We start from the raw sequence: 19073 nt of genomic DNA, 5'->3' as shown, positions 1-19073 counted from the left end.
TGGATATGTGATTTGCACATATTTTCTTCCTATTTGATTCTTATATTTTATTTCTCTTAAAAATATCTTTCAAAGGCAGAAATTGTTCATTTATTCTTTTTCTTTTAATGATCATATTTTTGGTGTTGACTTTTAAAAATCTCTTAAGGTCACAGAGATTTTCTCTAACCTTTTCTTTTGGAAGTTTTAGAGTTTAAGGTTTTACATTTTAGAAAGGGCTATGATCCATTGTTAGTTCATTTGTGTGTATGTAGTGAGGGATGAATTGAAATCAGTTTTTTGGCATATAGATGTCAAATTATTTTACCACTGTTATTTAAATAAGCTTTATATTTTATGCATATATTATGCATATGTAAATCTATTTCTGGATTCCATCCTGTTCTATTTATCTATTTCTTAATATTTAATCAAATACCATATCATCCTAATTACCTTAGCTTTATCATAAGACTTGAAGTAAGGTGGTTCAAGTCTTCTAACTTGTTCTTCTTTTTCATGTTTATTATAACTGTTCTAGATCCTTTGCATTTCTATATGAATTTCATACCTACAATAAGCATGTTGGAATTGTTATAGGGATTATGCCAAATCTATAGAATAATGTGGGCAAATGGAGATCTTCATAATATCATCTTTTTTATATAAATGAGCCAAAGATGACCTCTCAGTATTGGTCCCTAGGTTGTTTATTTCTTAACTGAAGACTGATACCTCTTAGCGCAAACCCCTGCACCAAGCACCAGACTCAAATTTTTACAGAGCCTATTATTTGAAAACTAGAGGCCCAGAGGGCGAAATCACGCGAGACCCAGACCCGCCGCAACTCGAGGACCCAGACCTGCCGTGCCACGGGACCCATCAATGCACCTCCTGGTGACCAGTCATTTGGTCGTTACAGCGTTCCAGTGTTACAGTCACTGGCTTTTTATAATATAGATAGCCCCAAATAGCAAACAAGCCTTTTAGAGCCAGCCTGTTTTGCATATCCAATGAAACCTCACCTTACATATGTTGGGCATTGATGAGATAGAGTCTTGCAGTTTTTAGACTCCAAGCACCTAGAATCTTTCAAGTCTCTCCAAACCAGAAACTCCCTGCTGTGATGCTGGGTGAAGTCACCTAGACATGTTAGCCACCTCTTGGATCCCTGTCTGCTGGGAATTCCCTTGCCCACCTTGCATTCAGGATGGTGGTCCCAGTAACCTCAAGCCTCTGGATGGTCTCATGCTGAGAGGGACTTCCCCTCATACAACCCTGTCCAAACCCCACACAATAAAGCTTGTTGTGTGTTACTGCCCTCTCATGGTAATATCTTTGTCCTGGATCAGCTCCCACATCACCTGCAGGTGTCCACCCATGCATATGGTATATACTTTTATTTAGGACTTCTATAACTTCTCTCAACAACATTTTGTAGTTTTCATTGTACAAGTCTTATATTACTTTAGTCAAATTCATTCCCAGGTATTTCATATTTTCAACACTACTATAAATGGTATTTTAAAGCTTATTTTAATTTATCCTATGTAACAAAAGCCTAATATGCAAATTGTTCCCTCAGGCAGTCAGTCATTCGACCAGGAGTTCAACCGGGGGACCAGGGGTTCGACAGCTCGCTATGATGTGTGCTGACCACCAGAGGGTGGTGTGGAACATGGCGGGCATTGGTGATGTGGTGCCTGGGCGGGGGACTGCGACCTCTTGCCAGCTACCTGGGGGTGGGGATAACAGAGATGGAGGTACATGAGAATGTGGGGTGTCCACTGATCTCGCTCTCACTCCTTCTGTTACCCTCCCCCGGGATGCCAGGGCTCACCAGGGAAGCTCCCAGCGCTCAGGTACCGGATGCTGTGAGGAACCCATCCTGCACGACCTCTTCCAGATGAGCCGGCCGCAGCCACAGGGACCACAGGGGCCGGTCGGGTTCCCCATGGTTTCACGCAGGAGCTGGTCTGTGAGGCCAGCCAGGAGAGAGTGCACTACCCACCTGGCTTTTGTGTGGCACTGCTGGGCAGCCCAGAGGCTCATGTTGTGCCCCGGCCCATGGCATTCAGCCATGCTCACCGCATCTTTGCGTGGGGACTTGGGTGTCATGACTCAGGCAAAGGGGAGCATGTGGGGGCCCGGGATCCCAGGTGCTGTCCAGGGCTCAGAGGTCAGTTGGGACCTGCCCTTCCACGCCAGATGCTCGCACTTTGATCGCTGGCCAGGCCTAGGGACTGCACCCGTGCACGAATTTCATGCACTTGGGACTCTAGTATTTTTACATTTTGCTAGGATATAAAAATATTAATGATTTTTGTGTATTCATTTTCTATCCTGCTACCTTGCTGAACTCACATAGTATATTTCTGTTAAAACTTTATCACTAGATCACATAATATTTTCCATGTTTTCTAATGTTTGATAGATTTCACCATTTGGAGCCGAGATGTAAATTTCTTTTGAGGAAGGTTTTTTAAGGACAAATTCCATTTCTTCAAAAGATATAGGGCTATTTGAATTATTTATTTCCTTTCAAGTAAACTTCTGCAGTTTATCTTTCAAGGAAAGAACTTGTATATTTTACCTAAGTTGATGAATTTATAAGCAGAAGGTATTTTTTCTATCATTTTAATATCTGTAGAATCTGTTATGATGATAAAAACATGGCAAATAAAGAAAGTTACAGATTAATATCCTATGAACAGATGCAATAGTCCATAAGAAAATATTAGCAAATCAAATCCAGGGATAAATTAAAAGGATAATACTTTATGGTCAGTCAGGGAATGTTCCATAAATAGAAGGTTGGTTTCACATTTGAAATTCAATCATTGTAAATCGCCTCATGAACACATAAGGGAGACATATATTTATTTCAATATGTGTAGAAAAAGAAGGTGCTAGAATTTACTATCCAATCATAATGAAACCTTTCAGAAAAAAATAAGGATAAGAACGGAAATTACTCAGTTTGATAAAGAATATGTCCAAGAAATGTAGAGTTAACATCACAGTTCACTATAAAATATTCAATAATTTCTCCTTAAGGTGTGGAGAAGATGAGATTCTTTATTAGCATTGTTTCTTCAACATTGTATGGGAGGTCTTAGCCAGTAGAATGAAATAGGAAAAAAATGAATACATTTTTTAATATTAGAAAGAAAGAAATCAAACTCCTTTTATTTTCAGATAACATGACTGTGCATATAAAATCCAAAATGAGCTAAAAACAAAACTAGAACTAATAAGTAATTTAGGAAAGCCATAAGATACAAGGTCAATATTCAAAAATAATGTATATTCTGAGGGTCACAATAAATAATTGAAAAACTAATAAAGTTTTTAAATTTCAAACAACACTTTTAATAGTATCCCAAAATACAAAACCATAGGAACTAACTTAACAAGAACATGCTAGATATCCTTACTGAAAACTACAGAATATTACTGAAAGAAATTAAAGAAGACCTAATTCAATGCTGGGATAAATCAATAAATAAAATTAAAAGGTGTGGAGCTTCAATACTCACAAGAGAAATGCAGACCTAAGGTCACAGTAAGTCACAACCCACAGCCACCAGAGTCCATGATTACAAAGACAAGCAGTGGCAGGGATACAGGACACAAGAGTTCTCTCTAGTGCTACTAGAATTGAGAAATGAATGAGCTCTTTGAAAGACTCTACCTGGCAGTTTCCATTAAAAATAATATTAAAATTAATTGACTCAGGGATCCTACTCTTCAATATACCAGTATATAGAAATCAATGTAAATAGAGTCTAAAAGTCATTTACTGGAATGTTCATAGCAGCTCTGTCCGTAACAGTCAAAAAGAAGAAAAGCCTCAGACTCTCACCAACAGGGAGGTAGACCAAAATTAATACACAATGGAATATTATGAAACAGTAGAAAATAAAAATAAACTACTAGTCGATGCAAAAATATAGAAATTTCTTAAATACATTAATTGAATGAAAAAGACCAGATGCATAAAATTGCAGGCTCCATGATTCTAGTCACATGAAATAAAAACAAAACAAAATCATTGCAAAAGAAATAAAACATCAAATGAACTGATGTTTATAGAACTTTAAATAGTGGTTACCTTTGTGGCTATAGAGTTGAAAGATGTACAAGGAGGTCCTACCAAGTACTGGAAATCTATTTCTTCAGTCTTTTTTTTTTTTTAATTCTTTATTGTTCAAAGTATTACATCTGTCTCTTTTTCCCCCATTGACCTCTCCCTAGCCACTCCCACCCCCCCAGCACATACCCTCACCCCCCTACTGTCTGTGTCCATTGGTTATGCTTATATGCATGCATACAACTCCTATTTCTTCAAGTTTTAAAATTGCAGTAGTGTGTGTGTGTGTGTGTGTGTGTGTGTGTGTGTATAAAATGAAAACTTTTTAGATATTTATGAAAGAACATTTTTAACCAGAAATTATGGGGGGAAAAACGAAAAAAATCGTCAGACTTAAACACAGTTTATAACAGTAGCCAATCTGACATTGTTAGCATGACAAAGAGGCCATTGCAGTGTCCTAGAAGCCAATCTCTCTTCCCTGAAAGTCGAAAAGCTCTATTAGGAAGAAAACATGAGCCACATATGTCATTTAAATTTTTCTAGTAGCCACATTAAGAAATTGTTAAAAACAGGTAAAATTAATATTAAGAATGTAATTTTATTAAATTTATTGGGGTTACATTGGTTAATAAGATTATATAGGTTTCAAGTGTACATTTCTATAATACATGATCTGTATATTGCATTGTGTGCCCGCTACCCAGAGTCAGGTCATCTTCTGTCATCATATACTTGACCTTTTCTACCCTTTACCACTCCCCAGACCCCATTCCTTCTGGTCACCACCATAATGTTGTCTGTGTCTATGAGCTTTTGTTTGTTTTTCTTGTTTGTTCATTTGTTGCTTTCATTTTTCTATCCCACACCTAAGTGAAATCATATGGTTCTTAACTCTTTCTGCCTGACTTATTTTGCTTAGCATGTTATTCTCACTAGGTCATACATTATAACATAGTTCTAACCTATGCTGGCAGTGTGTTCTCAGTCTTGAAAAAATTAATCCTCCCAGTTTGGTGTGTGGAACTCTGGACAGACAAGGACAGGTCTATTGATGCAGAAGATCAAATACTAAGCAGTAAAGCCATTCAGGAGGCTTTATTTTAAAAACTGAAGTCAGAAAAAAAATTAGAAGAGCAGAATTCTTTTCTGTATCTAATAACCACAGAAATCCTGGCCTGCACATTATTACTTCATCAAGGAAGGTTTGTAAAAACCCATTTGGATATCTGGATTTCAGAGCTTTAATGTATCTCTTATAGAATTACACCATTAAGTCTCTTAGAACTTATTCTCGGAATTGTTCACCATGGGTACCAGCATTTAAATTGATGTCATTAATTCTGAAAAGTGGAGAAAGCCTCCACTTTTTTTTTGTTAGACCTAAGGGTCTTGGACCATCCTGTTTTCATCTCTTATCCTTTAAAATAACTATGCCAGTGACTCTGGTAAATTCCCAATCTTCAAACAATGAGCACACCAAGTTTATTCTGTCCATTTGGGACCTGCTCTCAGATGGCTGGAGGGGAAATGCATAGGAGAGAGGCTGGCGAGGGCCCCAGAGCCTGCTCAGAGCCTTGGTCTGTACAAGGGGTTTGCTGCCTGTGGCGAGTCTCTAGACAGAGATGAAACTGCAGGCAAGAAATATTTGCAGAGTCTGCAGAGTTGTAGGAGGGAAGTTAAGGAAATATAAGCCATCCCTATAAATATTTTCTCTTGGTGGTGAATTCTTCAGGTTACAAATAATCTTGGTGAATTTTTTCTTGTCTTTTTTTTTCTTGTACAAATACGTTTTCATGTATTTGCATATTTGATGAGACACAGGTCCCCTATTTTTTGTACAAATGGAGTAATAAACTGCCCAATTATTGGGAGAGATGCTTTCTCAGACAGATTCTCCTTCTGAAACAATCACTTCACTTTCCATCTCACTCCCTCCACTATTCCCATGAGAGTAATGCTCCAGCCCCTGGGAGAGTCACTCCATTGATTCCACCACCAGTGTCGTGCCACTGACTAAGGACAGTGGTGATAAGAAAAGAACGATGACTTATCTGTGCACAAAAGGGAAGTGCCCCACAGTTCCCCTTTTGAACATTGTTTTTCTTGATCCTGAAAAATAAAAATATCAATTATAGGACTAAACAATCAGATCAAATACAAAACTAGTCCAAATAGCCAGAACTTTCTCTTACCTTGCAGTCTGTCTTCATTTCCTTTCATTCTTTCACGTGAACCATTAGAAGGATGTAAGACCGTATTAGTTTGGGAGATGACATTTTTCTTATACTCTTTTGGGAAATCATTGAAGCACTCTAAGGATTATAGCATTGGCCTGTGCTCATTTAAAAAAGAAGGATCTCTTACCCTTTGAGACAGCGTGCAGGGACCTGGAGAGTATTGTGCTAAGTAGAATAAGCCAGTCAGAGAAAGATAAGTATCACATGATCTCACTCATATGTGTAATCTAATGGACAAAATAAACTGATGAACAAAATAGATCCAGAGACATAGAAGCATGGAACAGACTGTGAAATCTCAGAGGGAAGGTGGGGGTGGGTGGTGGATGGGGAGAGATTAACTGGGGAACTTGTATGAGTATATGCATAGCCCATGGACACAGACAATAGTGTACAGTAAAGGCCTGAGAGGGGCTAGTGGGGAGTGTAGGGGGTCAATGGAGAAAAAAGGGGGGGACATCTGTAACTTTCAACAATAAAGATAATTTTTTAATGAAAAGTTTTATAACATATACAACAGCTTCATTTTTAAGATCATAGGCTCATTTTTATATACAGTAAGTAAAAATTTAGAAAAATTCCCAAGATTTATATTAAGGAAATTACATAATATAAAACAAAATCCTTTTAATTGTGGATCCCAAAATGCAACTGACTGTGGGTTCTTCTCACTCTTGTCTCCTTTGAATGTTCTGTGAATAAATGCCCAATAGTTGAGGTATAAGATGGTTTCATTTCATTTAATTAACAGAGCTGGGTCTTGAGGGAATCTCCCTATTAAATCTGAGATGTTCTATAAATGGAGTATTTTCCAGGGAGGAGGCCAACATAACCACCCACTGACACTTTTATTGAAATAATTCCACATTGAATAGAGCGCCCCAGAGTAATGTTAGTGCAGTTTTAATCATAGCTTCTAATTATGAACAATAAGTCACTTCAAACAATTTCTTGTGTCTTAGATATAATAAAAGGAGTAATGAACAGTCAGCAATAATTCTCAGGATGGTAGAGTTACACAGCCAGGGAGTCTGAATCTGGTAGCTACTAAAGTACTTTGTAGATATTCCTCTACCTGGCTTATTAAAGATCATTTGGCAAAGAGCAGGTCCTCCTAAAAGTGTTCAGGTTATTACCCACCAATTTGCTGGGAAGTTATTAAGGCTCACGGGCGCTGTGCTAAGAACACGCAGTGTTAGTAGCAGGGAGCAAGTGTTGGTTTAGGTTTAGGACTACGATACAGCTTATTGCAAACCGACCCAGGAGTGCTCCCGAAGCTCATGTGTGTTGGAAGCACATCCTACCACCAAATATTCATAATGGCAATGCTGATAATGTTGTAATCAATTATGTTAATATCCTTTTTTTCTTTATTATTTTCCAGACTCTTAACAAGTTAGGATTCCTTTTATAAAGAGAAAACAATTAATGTTCCACATCAAGAACCCTGACAGACACTCCGGTGTGCCCGCATTCTTCAAGCTGCATTTCCCACGGATGTGCCCTTCTCTGGAATTTTCAAGCCTTCTCACTCTCCAGCCCCCTGGCCCTACATAGGCAACCTCACACGGGTCTTTTTGCCTCTGAGTTTGTCTGCCTTCGCTCTTACCTTCAGCGCTGGCAGAGCAGTCTGTCAAAAATGCCTAAAATTCACTTGTATTGGTTCCCCCAGCTTCTGTTGTCCACAAGCCCTTCACACAGAGCTCCAGCGAGCTGCCGGGGCAGCTGGGAATGTGCTCCCAGAGGAGGAAATAAATGGGAATGGAAATGTAATCTCGCCTGACTCTGCAGCATAGGGTCAGAGAACCCAGCATGCCAGTGAAGTTCTGGAGCAAAACCCCAGAATTCCACTATGCAATGCCTCTGTGCCCACTGACCCTGCTCTGGTCTGCGGATCCCTGCGGATGTGGGGCCCATTCCCAGCATATACATTGGAGAGGCCATTGCTCCTCCTGGAAACTCAATATCCAACTCACCTAATAAACAGGTGGAGCACAGAGTAAATCTGCAAACCCTAAGTTACATTAGATATTTATTCCCAATATTTCAGTAGCATCCCTTCTCCTCCACTCTGCCATAATGATGCTTATTGAAAATTGATTTTTTTTCTCTTCTATGGGAGTAAGACATAATATGAGTTTGGTGGAGATTGCTCAAACTATGGCATTTTGTTTGTGCTGAAGGAAATTATTCCCATATCCAAATGGCTGTTTATTAGAAATAGGGTCAAAACTTTAGAGCACAGCAAGTTTCAATGCTACTATTAGACCTCACTTCAAAGAGGCAGCAAGTACCCACAGTCTGCTCAATCTCTTCTGACATCCTCTATTCTCTTATGACCATTTAGAATATATATTTCCCAGAAAAATGCCTGGGGAGTGAGGTTTGTGTGTGTGTGTGTGTGTGTGTGTGTGTGTGTGTGTGTGTGTGTGTAGCATATGACCCTCTGTAGCAATTAACCCACTTTTCAGTTGCTTGGCTTCTATTTTTTTCTGTTTTGCTTTGTATTTTATTTTGCTTTTGACTGACCAGAGTGAGTTAGGTTGCTATCACTTAATAGCTAAAAGAAGAAATGAATACTGACTGACCTTGCTGAATAAGAAACAAATAAAAATCATGGGTGTTTAATCTGCAGTATGTTCGAAAAGATTTTGTACTTGAAAAATTCATGATGAGCATCCATAATAGAATGATTGATTCATGACTATTTTTATATAAAATAATAGACATTTTTATGTGTCATGATATTTAGTGTGTTTTATTATTTTATCAGATATTGCATTTGAATTGATAGCTAAAAATCTTGTGTATTTGTGCATGTGTGTGCATATATATCTACATGCATGTTTCAGTGGAGGCTGTCCATAAAGTTTATGATATCATCTCTAAGTGTCAAGTTGTCCTCTCCAATTCCATGTCCCACATACTTCTCAAAGTGGCCATTTCAAAATCCAGCTATCCTGGAAGGACACCTGGCTCTGCTATTCATTGGCTGTGGGTTTTAGGCAAATTGTTTATTCACATTATGCTTCAGTATTTTTCTTTTGTAACATGGAGGTGGCACTGAGGCTGTAGGAAGATAATACATGTAGAGTGCTTAGAACAGTCCTGACAGGCAGGTCTTAACTGATATGCTGGTTATGTTCAGTATTGTTGAAACATAACTTGGAAGTAAAAATAGAGAACTTTTGCTATCAAATTAATTTTGACCACCAGTTCTCTTTGGAGATTCCATTTCAAAGTTTCTGAATCTAGTTGCCTTTTATTATTGTCCCCCTTCATGGCTTGATTCTCCTGGCTCTTGGCCCTCTAATAACTTCATCTCAGATGGAGTCAATATTGAAGCATTCTCTTCCCTAATCCTTCCATCCAATGCTGTCAGGGTCTATTGCCTTATCTTTCAGAACACAATAAAAATTAGGCAATAATAACACTTCCTCCATCAAACTCTTCCTGACCCTTTCCAATCATTTGTTTCTACCTTCCATGAATGCTCTACCACTTTGCATTCATCTTCTGGTACTTAAAGACTTCTGATCTACTTGTATTCATTTCTGTATGCCTGCCTGCCTCCAATGACTGCTTGTTTCTGCCAGTTCATGCTGGCTCTACTCAACAGATATGAGCTTAGTACCTTCTGTCAGTTGTAGTTCTGTGAGGGGGAATTAGAAACCAAAATTAGTGACACCCTGCCAGCCAACACACAGAAATTATTTGTCCTACCTGTGTGTCTCTTGTGACTCTATTTCAAATCTTGTGCTATAGTGTGGGTACAGCTGCAGGGTAAGTTTCTTTACTAAAATGATTCATCTTATATTTGAACAGCTTATTTGATAAGTGATCATAAGTTTATAATAAAACATTTGTGTATAATCTCTGAATATTAAAGAGTTACTAGTTTTAAAATAATGTTCTTAAGTTAGAAGCCATCTAAGTATTTCTGAGTTCTCTGGGAAAAGAATGCTCTATATATGTCTCAGTTTAACATAGTCTAGCTTTGAACCTAGAAAAAACAACACATACACACACATGTATATTTTGAGCAACTACATTTTTTTAGAACTCAGTCTGTTTCCTAAAGCATCAAGAAGTTTAGGAGAGGTGGTTGTGATAACAGAAAGTTAAAGGATTCATTTTAAATTTATTTTAAACTATAAAAATTATATCCTATCTGGTATCAGCCACAATACTGGTCATAGAAACATGTATCTCCTGAAATTACATTATCATGAATTATAAAAGATAACATTGAAATAATATGAATAAGGATATTTTTTATCCTGGATGATAGAAAATTTACTCTGCAAAAAAATGTTTTCAGGTTCTTCTATTATGCTTTTTCTTCCTCTTAATTCCATTGAGTATTAAGTAACCTATTTTTAGTCTTCTTTGTTTCTCTGCAGTAAATCTTAAATTGCTTCATGTGTTCTAGATCTTCAGTGATGGAATTGTGTCTTTTGTTTTATAAAATTTCTGCCAGGACTCAAAAAATCATGACCATCAGAAATAGGCTATATAACTAAAACAATCAGTTTCTATTATTATTAAGCTTATGTTGCTTAAAATATAGTTTCTCATCTGAATGGGTCACTGATTGACTGAAGGCTCTGTGAATGTTTAAATATTTAAATTAAAAATGTCATTTCTACCATGTTCGTAAACTCGAACGTGGCAGAAATGTTGGATCACGGGTCAAGTCTTCCTAGGAACTCCAAGAGCATAAACATTGACTTTGCTAAAGTCCCTGCTGTCAAATGTGGAGGTGAATGACCTTTAGCATCCAATTAAGTGCAAGTTTTTGAAGAATGTGCATAGTGATCATTCAGATGAGGCCTGGAGGAGGGGGAAGCAAGATAATAACTGAGAAGACAAGTAAACAGAGTGTAAATGACATTTGCATTTATCCAGACCTGCTGATTCAAGTGCTTTAAAGGTTAAAGTTAAAAATAGGTAGTTGTATGGATAGGTGGATGGATGGAGGTAGATATATAGATAGAGGATAAATGGGAAGACACACAGATACAGAGCTCATAGCTCAAAATAATCTAATGTTAAAGGCCAAGTCCCAGTACCAAGAACAAGCACTAATAGCTGAACACTCAGGCCAGAGAATTGACTCTTTGATATTGTTACAGTTTTTATTGAATAATTTTAGAATTAATAGGGGTTTAATATAATTGTTTTTAAGAAGTTGTCAACCTTGTTTTATTAAAAAATAATCATAAAGAAAATGTGGTATATATATATATACACAATGAAGTATTATTCAGCCATAAAAAAACAAACAATGAAATCCTGCCATTTGTGACAACATGGATGGACCTGGAAAATCAAGCTCACAGATAGAGAGAACAGAGGCGGGCGGGGTGGGGAGGTGGCTGAAATGGATGAAGGGGGTCAAAGGTACAACTTCTGGTTGTAAAATAAATAAGTTGTGAGATGTAATCAGCCAGGGGATATAATCTACAGCTTGATGGATATACTTAATAATACTGTATTGTATATTTGAAAGTTGCACACAGAAATAGTGTTAACTGTAGGCATTATATTATTGGCAGATCTCTAGAAATTAATCTTTATGTATGATGACCTTGACTTATCATGAGAGGAGAGAAGTTCTGTTTATCTTCAATATCGCTGGTGTGGATATTAGAATTTTACTGATGCTGACACAAGTTTGGAGGTCGTTGTCCCACAGAACAAGTCATTAGGTAATCTTTCCAGTTGTCCTAGCAAACACTACCAAAGGGAAGTGGTAATAAATTTGTGCTGTGGTAAGCTGCTAAGTTTGTGGTAATCTGCAATAGAAAACTAATGCATTTGTGAATGGGAAAATAGTTTCTTTAAATATTGCATCTTATTTTAGTAGTTTCTATTCTTAAAGAACTCTTTAGTATTTGGGTCTTGGTACATCTAAATTAGCCCTGAAGGGAATTTAAGAAATATCATCATCACCAAAATTATCAGCTACATATGTGGCAGGGGTTCTGTTTTCATCAGTCACATGCCCAAAGGCCCTTTCCACGTTCTTCCTCTCCCATCTGCACAGATTTACTTCTCATGGATCCTGCAGCCCACAGATATTCCCCAGATAGAGACTCAGGTGGTGGTCTCCCCATTGTAGGTGGCTAATGAATGGAGTTGGACTATGAGTTCTTGTAAGCCAATCGAATTCTAAATCCTGGGGTTGAGTTATATAGTCCATTTGATGACAGATACAGTGTCTTATTTGTCTTATACCTTGTGCTTGATAGCACCTAGACCAGAGGAAACTCCAATAAAAGCCTTTTGAATTAAATAAGCTATGAACAGGCTAAGCCTTCAGGGGATGCATGTTGTCTGCTAATTTCATAATCTAACATTGATTAAGATTTTTTAAAGTTTATAAAGATAGTCATAATGACTAATTCTTGCTTAGCTATTGAGACAATGGCTTAGCTGCTGAATTTTTTCAAAATCTTACTTTAAAGGAGTACCATCTTTGAGTCAAATAGGGAATGATAAAACTTTCAGTTCTGTTCCTAGAACACCATTTGAACATGAAGTATCTCTTGAAAGTGATGGTAACGTATCACAGACCACAGGATTTGAATTGTCTCAAAACCTCCCCACAGATCTGTAACCTGATAGTGGCATCCACACTCAGTGGAAACCTGTCCAGTATGTCAGATGGATTGCATAGAGGTGCGAAAAAACATTCTGTGCCATTGAAAATACAATAGTAGGTCATTGCACCTTAATGACGATGGAAATGCCAAATTGTACATTTCCTAAGTTAAGCAGAAAACAAGCAATAAGTATATTAGTAGGTATTTATAAAATGTATATGTTTTGGCTGTGTTGTGGGGATTTTAAGGAAGATTAAAGTCACATCCTTCCAAAAAATTATAGAAATTTACAGTATTATAATTTAAATAGTGGTTCCCAATATTTACATCCACCTAGAACCTCAAAATGTGAACTCAATTGGAAATGGCATTTTTGCAGATGCAATTAGTGATGTTAAGATGAGGTTAGGTTCCAAATCTAATAACTGGTAGCCCTCTGAACACAAGGGAGGACCCACAGATTTACACAGGGAAGAAGGCCAAGGGAAGATGGAGGCAGAGATTGGGGTGACGCAGCTACAAGCCAAGGAGCACCAAGGATGTCTGGCAACACCATAAGTTGAAAGAGACAAGGAAAGATTCTTCTCTAGAGTCTTCAGAGAGAGCATGGCTCTGCCAATACCTTGCTTTTGGGCTTTTAGCCTCCGGAATTGTTAGATAATACCTTTGTTTTTGCCAACCAAGTTTGTGGTACTTTACTACATCAGCCCAAGGAACTAATGCAGGTGTCAAGTTAGATAAGATAATAGAAAACAGGGGGGAAATACATATACTGAAATCCTGCTATTATTGGGTGCTTTCCATATTTTGTCCAATTCAATTCTTACAATTATCCATTAAGATAACTGTTATTATCTCCATTTTACAAACTAAATAAAAGAGTTTCAGAGAAATTAGAGAATTGTTCATGATTATACAGCTGTTAAAAGTTGGAAATCAGACCAAGTAATAAACTCATGCTTTTCCTACTACTGCCATTAAGGGAAGCAGAGAGTTCAGTCAAATATCTAAAGATACTTAAAAAAAAAAGCTAGCGGAGGGAGGCAACTCAGCTTCAGTTATTCAAGAGGGAAACTAGAAGAACATGGGCAGTTGCTCAAGGGAAGAGCTAACACCAGTGGTTATTCCAGGCAGGAGGCTGTGCCCTCACCTGAGCAGTACCCTCCCCCTGCCCCAGCCTCACCGGGAGTCTAAAGCTTGCTGCCTCAGACAGTGGGAACTTCCAGAGACAATCTGAAGGCATCCAATGTCTCATTGCTCTTGGTGAGAACGTTCCTGGAGTGGTCAGTCTGTGTGAGGTGAGCACATGTACAAAATATCACTGTATGGTGAATATTAACAGAGGCTGAGGCGCTCTGATCCTATTTTGATCCACTTTCTCGATACCATGTCTCTAGCGGACTGGCACTGCAGGTATCACAAAGAGGAATACATTTTCCTCTCAACTTTATCATGTAATATGAAAGACAAAGCTACACCTAGACACAGACAACTAATTTATTATCACCCCCACATCATACAGAAAAATTGTAGGGGTGTTGACTCACCTTCTGATTTCAGAAGGACCAGCTCTGTGATTTCATTATGTCTTTTCTAGGTTTACTGGAAGTCAATGCAGATGATTATGGAATTGCCCTTTTCACTGCATGGCTAGCTGTATAAAATAGGTAGCCACTCAAAAATGTACAGTGGAATGCACATTCATGTATTCAACAATTTTTCTATTTGATTACCTAATGAAATGAGAATACTGGGGTACTAAGATTAAATAAAGTTACCTTTCAAACTTGGAAATATTATTGAAAAAGAAAGAGGCATTTTATAATGTTAATTATGTTTAATATGTGGTTGCACACCTGCTAACATAAGCAGTTCTAACAACTCCTCAGATGGCTGGCAGGTCTTAGATTTCCCTTGTTCCCAAGCCTTTGTATGTATTTTATTTCTATGAATTCTGAACACCATAGCTCGGGTCTCTGAATTTCTGCAATTAGTTGCTGGCACTGATCACTGTTAATGAACTCTGCCCACTAGACCTTATTGAAACATTTACCAAAGCTGGGTAAGGAAAATGGGCAAGCAAAGGACCTATGGATGGACTTCGCCCCTGGTGACCAAAGGCCAATGTCTCCCTATCTTAACCATTACTCTATTAAAAATGTGAATTTTATACTATTCCAGATGATTTTCCTGTAAACTTGAGTAGAGCATAAGGGCTGATTTTGGAAACTGGGTGTATTCATAACTTTCTAAAATCTATGAAAACCAGATATGGGTCCCTGAGGAAGAAATTTGCCATATGTTCAAGAGGAACGTGTTAGTAAAATATCCTAGAAAATGGCGATTATGTCCCCAACTTTGTCTGCTAATGGAGCAATTCTGAAATTTCAGCCACTCCATTCACTGCTTATTAAATGTGCCCCACCCAACCCAAGTGGCTGATAATGGCCTTGATGATAGTACACTTGGGCTCCAAAAGGAAGGAGGAGGGAAGAAAACACTGCTTGGTTCCAGCTTCCTGGTCAAAGCCAATTTTAAGTAATTTATTTTGTAAAAGAAATGGCAGTTCCACATAGCGAGTAAAGCTCAAATAACTTGTGTTTGTCAGGAAAAGGACACTTAGTCCCAGAAATCCATCTGGAACAGGAAGTCAACCAGGCTCTTTGGAGATGTGTCAGCCACTGTCAGACTGGGGAGAGGTCAATGGGGCAGGAAATGGGCGCCAACAAGGTGCCTGCTTACCTGGACACCGGCCCCTTAATAAGTAACTAAAATCTAAAAATAGAGCTCCAGAAAGAAACCAAGCTAGGGCTCCACTTTTCATCCACTTTTTTCTTTCTCCTGTCATTCAGGCATTTAATTATATAAAGCTCTCTCTTTCCCCTACAAAAGCATGCTACCGCTGCTGTTTATGGGCAAAACTAGATGGGGTGGGATTGTGAGTGTATGTCCTGTGGAGCCCCCTCCTCTCAGGACTGAAGATTGGTGGCTGTGGTGAGATTGCACTTGGACCCTAGGAAGGGGGCACACCCAAGAGCTCCTGCCTCCTGGGTGCTGTAGAAGGATCAACAAGTCTGGCAGCCTGGTGTGGGCTGGTCTCTCTCTCTCCATTGATGTGATGAGAGTAAACACAGGGGTTTAGGGAGTCCTGGTCAAGTGGAGGTGAGCTGGGTCAGCATGAAGCCTATAGAGCTTGGCAGGGAAGCCTGTGAGTTGCTGCAGGTTTTTGAACAGATTTTTCATGGTTTCTTTGGAGCCAAAGAGACCTGAGCTGAAATACATGCCATTTAGTTGCTGTGGGGCCTGAGAAAACTTAACCACTTGAAGCTTCAGTTTCCTCATGTATATCATGAAAGTGAATGATTCCTGATGCTCAAGGCTGCTGTGAAGATCAAATAGGAAAGCAAGCTGTCTAATGCAATGCCTGCTAAAGAGAAAAATGCATTTTCCCCTTGTATTTTGAATTAGGCTTTCATGTGGAATTTTCTTTGAAGATAAGGATGAACTATTGAAGAGACAAAAAGAAAGATTGATATTCATGACCTTAATCCATTAAATTTATCTCAATGTGAGCGTTTCTGGTTCACTGGTAGACTGTTAGAAAAGAACATTTCAGGTCAGGGGCACTGTCCTCTACCCTCCCCCCCCCCCCAGCCCCCGGCCCCATACACAGCTCTTTAAATCACATGACATTTCCATTTATCTCTGTAAATGGGTACTCGCAGAGATTAGTTAAATAATCTCTGAAAAATCAAATAACTAAACCACACCCTGCCAAGGGTTGCAAACATCTTTCTCATTATCATATATTTGAGCTCCATCAGGACAAGTGTATGGAGGATCTCAGCCTCCAGGAAGTTATGTACCCATTATAGTTGTTGAATCCTAAATGCTTTGGTTTAATTAGAGCCAGAAATTGATATTTAGACATGAGTTTCTCCTGAGTATAACTGCCTAATGACATTGTGTTAAAAAAAAAGTGATATCTGCTTAGAACTCAAATCCTGATCATTATCTGGTGACAACGTGAAATCTAAGGGTTAGCAAAAAGCAGAGAGAGAGGAAAAACTATTTATGATGAAAATACATTACAAAAATCTGATTATTATAAGCCCTGCTTTGAGAGAGAAAAAAATAATGAGCAGCTAACTCTTTTTTACTTATATCTCATAGTCTTTCTCTCCATTAAATTCTAAGTTGGAACTTCATGTCTACTAAAGTGAGGGTTTAAGCATGGCCTCCCTCATTCACAGAATTTAATGTGCCCTTTATTCCCAGCTTTGATTCAGTCCACAGTAGGGAGCCCTCAGAATACCCCAAGTTCTTGGTAAAATTCTCCACCCTCTGTCATGGCCCTGCCTCTATCCCATGCCAGGATGGCACTGATCCCAGAGCACACCCATACCAACCACTCCAAACCACCTGATGCTAAACACTAGATGATGCCATGAACTCTGAAAACAAACATCTTTGGTGAAGGTTCAAGTGACAAGTGACACAACCCAATAGAAAATTTAGTTGTTATGGTGATGGACTGAAATTCAGAAAGAATCACAAACATCGTAATGAGAAGGGTTTTCAATTTCCTTGTAATTTATATTTTTTTTCTCAAAGACATGAGTGTGCTGTTTTTCTAATCCTATGGGTCAAAAACCATAACATCCACAATGATTTCTAAAGTAGACAGATCAACCAAAAAGAATTCTTATACTGGTATTAGTAATAATTTCTCAAACCTGCTTAGCCTAACCTAACTGATTAATAATATCTCATTGCATAAGGGCCATCTTTATGCAACTCAGAACTTTAAAAAATAAGAACTTTAATTTAACAATATAAATCATGGTTCATTATTTCTTAAATACCCAAAATTCTAAAACAAATATCCTTTTAAAAGGTATGTTTATTTAAATGAAAAGCTGGTCTTCTGCAATGGATGCCAAGAAAATATTGTTGCTGATTATTGGTGCTGCTAGGAACATGGCCTGGGGGAGATGAGGCAAGTGTTTCAGAAATAAACAACAACAGAAAATTAATTTTAGCTTCTAATTCTAGTGACATATATGTGTTTGTGGTTTGCCTGCTCTTCTCCGCTTCTTCCTAAAACATAACTAAGAAACATCATGTTAATTCTGTTTGGAAAATTCAGAAGATAGGGTGTGATTTATTTGTTTCATGCTAAACATATCCTCCTACTTCTAACTTAATCAATGACAATAAAGTTACTATTTATTCAGTATCTACCATATTTGAGTCACTCTCATAAGCATGGAGAATACAAGAGTGAAGAAGATAGACCAGGCCTCTGTTAAATTATATCAGCAACTTATGTAAGGAGAGTATGATGGGAAGAATTGTGTCCTCCCAAACTCCCAACCCCCAGTACTTCAGAATGTAACTGCACAGTATTTAGAAATAGGGTCTTTAAAGAGGTGATTCAGTCCAAATGAGGTCTTTAGGGTGAGTTCTAATCCAATAAGACTGGTTTCCTTCTAAGAAGAGGAGATTAGGACACAGACATGTACAGAGGAAAGATCATGTGAAGATACAAGGGGAAAGCAACCATCTGCAAGCCTAGGACAGAAGCTTCAGGAGAAACCAATCTGCTGACACCTTGATTTCAGACCTCCAGCTTCCAGAACTGTGAGACAGTAAATGTCTGTGGTCTATGCACCCCCAGTCTGTTGTACTTTGTTATGTCAGCCCAAGCACACTTGTACAGGTAAAGAGCAAAATTACCAACTTCTTTCATAGAAATGCAGATAAATGGAGGCTCTCTATTCTTCAGAGCCTCTTGATGGGTTAGTATATACATGTTTGGGGTGAAGACCTAATTCTCAATAATAGAGATAAAAGAAAGGGATGTTCATAGAGTCATCTTTAAAGGGAGCTGAGAGGTGAATGACGAAGGGAAGAAAGAGCAAGGCTGTGGAAAGCCACTACTGTGAGCCTCTTACAAAGTCTAAAAGTTTCATCAAAGTCAGCCAAACTCATGAAGTCAATGGCATAAGTGGGTTTCTTATGAAACTGGTGAAGTTATTGCTGTTGGATCTAGATTGATAGAGCACAAAACAGACAGTGGTTAAATACTAGGAGCAGAGTGAATCCTGAGAATCTAGACCCACTGGCTCTGCTGGGCATTGTGAATTACCC

This window comes from Myotis lucifugus, unplaced genomic scaffold, assembly GCF_000147115.1.
Source record: "Myotis lucifugus unplaced genomic scaffold, Myoluc2.0 scaffold_0, whole genome shotgun sequence".
In the NCBI taxonomy this organism is placed as follows: domain Eukaryota; kingdom Metazoa; phylum Chordata; class Mammalia; order Chiroptera; family Vespertilionidae; genus Myotis; species Myotis lucifugus.
Note: the sequence above shows the minus strand (reverse complement) of the source record.